The sequence below is a fragment of the Xenopus tropicalis genome, chromosome 4 (genome assembly GCF_000004195.4).
Source record: "Xenopus tropicalis strain Nigerian chromosome 4, UCB_Xtro_10.0, whole genome shotgun sequence".
NCBI classification, from domain to species: Eukaryota; Metazoa; Chordata; class Amphibia; order Anura; family Pipidae; genus Xenopus; species Xenopus tropicalis.
The window spans coordinates 103,813,032-103,819,031 of record NC_030680.2 but is presented as its reverse complement, the minus strand read 5'-3'; positions in this window follow the sequence as shown (position 1 = coordinate 103,819,031).

Genomic DNA, 6,000 nt, shown 5'->3' with positions numbered 1-6,000 from the left:
CAAAATACCAACTAGCTAATATAAAATGTATTTATGAATCTGTATACTTTTAATTATGAGATAAAGGGGTAATAACCAAATGCTGAGCCACAAAGGATGGGTAATGGGGCTGGAAAAACTGAATAACACTGCCTCATGAACTCTGTTTATGGTGTTGTGTAGAAGATTGCTTGTATCATTTCTAGCTGACATAAATGAGTCTCCAAATGAATAACTGGGTTTTACAATTACATGCATGAGCCTTCACCGGGGTGAGAGGCACGTGTCACCTTGCAGTTTCCTTCCAAGTAGGGCAAGTGAGTATAGTTCCCCACAATAACCCAAATGTCTGAAAGATTTTTGCTTCCCTTTCTTGATGAAAATTCAGGCTTTCTCTGCCAGCCTACTTAATTCTTATATTGTATATTTTAATCCAAAGACAGTCTAAACTATTTCCTGAGTGCATGGGATGCTGGTCCTGATTCATTGTAGGTGAAAGTCAATCTGCTTGTTTCTGTGAGAGGGAACAGAGTCTAAGTCACTTTTAGCAGGTAACTTGGCATTATTGTCTTTTAAATATTAAAGATTTGATCAAGTGCTATAAGTCTACAGCATGGCAACCCCTGGATGCTGCACCCAGTTAACAATTAACTGTTTTAAAGGGAAAGTTAGCCTTTACAAAAATGTAACCTTTTCATATAGTATACCACAAATTACTTTTTTTCATTTGCTTTCTAGTTCATTCATATTTAGTTTTTAAAAAGAATGTTTTAATTCCTCCATCTTGTATAAGCTCTGTAAGGGCTCTGGCACACGTTCGCTGGTGGGATGGCAGGGGTAGGCAACTCGGGGAGATTAGTCGCCCGCGAACAGGGAGTTTTGCCGCGGGCGACTAATCTCCCCGTGTGCCAGAGCCCTAAGGCTACATATGCATGAGCATTTAATTACATTTTTAAAATATACAAATGGGTCTATATGTATAATGGGGGACAGAGGTCAAGTGCATTGTATGTGCAGGCAGAATTTGGGAGATGTCGCCCATGATAAATCTGTACTACCTCAAGACATTAAAAAAAGTGATGGGCGTCTGCAGTAGAGCACATTTATTGTAGGCGACTAATCTCCCAGTGTGCCATTACCCTCTTGCATCCAACTCCCTTTCTCTTATATGCATAGGGGCCATGTTTATTGCAGATGCATGGTGCACCCAATTGCATATGCATTGGATACATGTACAAACACTAAAGCCATGTCCAGGTGATCACCATTTAGGTCAGGGAAGTGGCAATTGCATGTGTTTTTCTGCCTTCTAAGCTTTTTACTGCTGCCCTAAGGGCAATGTCATAGCTGTGTTTTATCCACTGGTGTCAATACCAAAATGCCAATCAGCCCAAAAATACACAGTTGCATATGTTTGGGTTAGATCTGCTTTGATTGAGCACTAACAGGCATAAACAGTCCCTGTCACTGCTCTCTCAACAAGGGACAGATGGCAATATAGGACAAAGCTCTAAGGGCAATGATACATGACAAAGTAGCAGAAATTCCCTGCCATTGTGGGTGCTAAGATTTGTGGCAGGTAAAACTTAAATCACATAATACAGTGTAGAGAAAAGCCATTGTATGTATTATCATCCGATTGCATGATTTTAGCATTGACCTGTGGCAATTCTCAGCACTTGCATGCACATGAATGAGAACAACCCAATCTGAATTGGGAACTATAGGCAAAACACAATGTATAAAAACCCTTGTGTAGCAGGAACATGTAGAACAGCTTTATATAAATGCCCATGTTTTTGCAGAGAGGTGTTGGACAGGCAGGCTTTTGGATATATGAAAAAATACACCCTAGCCCAGCACAGAGCCCTTGTTGTTTGGACCACATAATGTTTCAAATACATGTGTGTATAAAAGCCTTTCCAGCATCACTAGTAGAATTTAACAAAGTCATATCATACATCCCACAAGGAAACATTTAGCATTAAACCATATCCGTGAGAGCGCTATGCTGGGGCTATCACGTGAGTAAATTTGGTTTCTAAATTCTTCCACAAAAATCAACATCACCTGATTTGGGGATGGGGCCTATTTGGGCAACCTAGATTCAGCTCAGGTAAATATTTCTTAATATTATTAAAGGAGAAAGAAAGGTAAAAACTAAGTAAGCTTTACCAGAAAGGTCTATCTAAATACAGCCATAAGCACTCACAGAAATGCTGCACTGACTTCTCTGAAAAAAGATTTCTTGTGTCTGTAATTCCTGTGCCACAGACATGCAGCTTTCTGCTCTCTCCTGCTCCCCCCTCCCTCAAGAATGCTAAGAACTCACTCCCCCCCCCTTAGGAATGTGGATCTGAGCCAATCAGCAGGAAGCTGACTCATAGTCTAACTGAGCATGTTCACTTGGTCTGGGTGTCTGTGCAGGAGTGAGGCATTATGGGAACTTTCTTTACACAGCTCAGCATTTTTTCTTCCTGTTTGGCTTCTGATCATCTGAACAGGTGAAATATGGGGAGACTTAAGGGCACTATTGAGAAAACTGAAGGTATGCCTGCAGCTCGAGATTAACTCTTTACTAGCCTTTCCTTCTCCTTTAAAACTGGGTATATTGGTAGTTTTAAAATTGGGTTTTCTTGGATCTATGTTTTTTTTCTCACAAGAACCTTCCTTTTCCTATCCCAAGAAAAGGGCATTTTTTCAATTCCTTATTTGTGCACCCCTTTGTTTAAAAGAAAAGTTAAGGGTTTATATGCAACCTGCAATCTATGTTATGTGTATACATAGCCAGATTTGACACTGAGAATAAAAGTCTATTGTTAACCATGGCTGACTAGCAATTCAAATACTATACAAAATAAATAATGAAGACCAAACAAAATGGTGCATTGCATAGGCCCATCTGTAACTAGGGTTGCCACCTTTTAACAAAGATTATACTCACCTCTATGGGGGCAGGCAGTGACATAATAGGAGGAGTGGTGATGTCACAGAGCCATGATGTCAAGGTGGAGTCAGGCTGTCAATCAGAACCAGAATTTGGTGAGTGTGGGTTCTATAAAGGTTGTGAAAGGGGCAGATTAGAGGTGGCCCTGGGTTCAATTGAACCGTCCCGCTTTCAGCGGGACAGTCCCGATATTTATGACACTTCCCGCTGTCCCGGATTCACTGTTAGATGTCCCGCTTTTCAGCATTGCCATTTAATTGATTGCTGTGCCTGCTCTCCTCTGGGGAAAGCCCCGCCCCCTTAACTCTTCAATCTCCCCTGGTACCCCAAGCTCACAGCCTTACCTTGATGTTTAATTGTCCTGGGAGGAGCATTTGTGACAGGCAAGGGTTAACTATTGGCATTGGCTGCATTCCTCTCCTGCTCAGTGGGTCAGGGGCTGAGGGGGCTCTGTCTTTTATCAGGCAGAAGAGGCTGCTGCCTTTATTTGTGTGCTGGGCAGTTTCACCTTCCCACCCCTAACATATATCTCTCACTCCTGGGAATCTCTGGCAGAGCACAGCATGCAGGGGGAGAGGTATCGCTCATTCATAAAATATAGCAGACATTTTAAAGGGGCCCTTATAAGGCTCTGTGTATTGGGGGGTACTGTCTATTGGGGGGATACTGTGCATGGCGGGTACTGTGTATTGGGGGCTACTGTGTGTGGGGGGGCACATGTGTATGGGGGGCACATCTGATACATAGTTATAACTCACTTATAACTGACTGCCTTCTCTCTATATTTGTATTTATATGTAGGAGTTGCTATATTGTTTTCCTTAGGTAGTACAGTATGAGGTTACAGCACATTTGCATCTGATCCCGCCATTTCATCTACAAAAAGGAGTATTTTTTAAAAAAATGGGGTGTGGTAATTGGGGCATGACCACATAAATGGGCGTGGTCAAAGAAATTTGCCGTGCTGCGTGCGCCAAGTCTTTTTGTCCCTCTTTTCATTTTTCAAATGTTGGGAGGTATGCTACTGTACGAGGGTTGCAACCGAACTCGGCACACAAGTGTGCTAGTTAGAGCCGCGTATTCATAGCTGACAAGTGTTGCTAAGGCCAGTGTTGGACTTGCCCACTGCCATACCAGGGCCCAGGTGTCAATGGCCCTTCGGCTTCTGTCCATTTGGCTTATTTCATGGTCATTCAAAGAGGCTAAATAGATGGAATTGTTGTTTGGATATATAGTATTTAGACAAAACCCAGGCTAGTGTTGGGATTAGAGCAGGGGTTACATGCCACTCTGTAAGGATAACTTTTATGTGAAAAACAACATATTCCTCTAACTGAATTAGTAATTAGAGAAAAAAAAGTAGAGAAAAGGCCTCTTACATGGAGTTCAGGTGATAAAAGTGGGCGAGAATGTAAATTGGCGGTGGAATGGCATACGCGGCACCGTGTTTTCCCCAAAATCACGGAAGTTGCATTGAGAGGGATGGCATTTGGGGAGATTAGTCGCCCGCGACAAGGGAGATTTGTTGCGGGCGACTAATCTCCCTGTGTGTCACAGCCCTTATGGTATGCCTTAATCCACTGGCTGCAGTGGTAGTTAGGCATCAGGCCTGGACTGGGATTCTATATAGGCCCTTCCTTTTCAAGTATACAAAGACCCAAACAGCCCCCCACCAGCCCAATAGATAGTGACTGTTCATGGCATCTTACAGCATTTGCCAGATTCCACAGATTGCACACCAGGCCAGTTAGTCATTCTCCTCTTTTGAAACAAATCCCTCTACCCCATTTTTTAAAATTCCAGTCTTTAAAGTAAACCCATTTCAACTGTTCTATACTCTTGCATGCGTGGGGCAATTAACAGGCCTCCTTCCACTCATTCCTTTCTGACTTTGAATCCTGTCTGTCCTTGTTACAATGCATGTACAACCCTCCACATATCTTGGATGATTCCAGTCTCTAAGACTTGGCCTTGCTTGGCTTAGTTTTGGCCTTATTTTTTATTTAAATTTTAATCTAAACCAGGGCTAGAAACAGCCAACTGCAAGAATGGTCATTTTTTTTTTATCTATTCTGCATGAAAACATTAACCCTTTCCTCATGTATCATTGATCCATTCACTCCTCCACCTTGCCATCTTTCCTTATCCACACTCTTCTTCATCTTCTATTCTTTGAATAGACAGCACCGCCAAGAAAATATCTTCTTAAAAGCCTTTATTGAAGCAAGGGTTCTGACCTAGCAACTGAGTTCTAACTTTCACCCATTGAAAGTACTGTAAAACTTATTTATGCCCTCATGCTATCCTTCCTAGACTACTGCAGTCTACTACTATCTTGCCTCTCCCTATCAGTCTGTCTTGAACTCTACTACCTGCTCTGTTAAAACCTTTCTGTATGGCCCCCAGTTAAGCACGGCTTACAAAATACTTCTGACAATCTTCAAAGCCCTTCACTCATTCACTCTACTGGTCATCTTTTTTTATTTCTCTCAGTACCATCACTTTTTTTACACCACACACAATGCCCATAACTGTGACTGAGTGCACATATTACCCTCCTATTTGTATATATATACGTTACCCTACCATTTATATATAAGTTTAATGGTGCAGGTAATTCCTTTTGCCTCTGCTCCTAGCCCATGGCACATTATCTTTAACTGTATGTGCAATGTTCTGTATTGATTGCACTCTTTAATCTGTACTTTTAAAGGGGACATCTTTATTTGGCATAATTAAAGAAAATGTAAGTCTAAGCAACATTCCAATTTCCAAAGCAAATTAATTAAAGAAAATCAGTCATTTGTAAACTTAATTGCAATCAATAGCAGTATTTGTGTCTCCTGTTATATTTTCTGGTTCTGACTCTTAAAACAGTGTTAAATATAACTAAAGAGAATCCAGATCATACAATAAATGGGGCAGACTCACCAATAGATATAGGGGTCCAGGTGCTCATGACCCAGACCTTCAGCTTAATGGAGGTTACAGACACATTTCTGGTAGAAGTGATGCAGTTAAAAAATAGTTCATTTAGTGAAAAAACAATTAAAAACAAGCCTTATGGGGTTTGT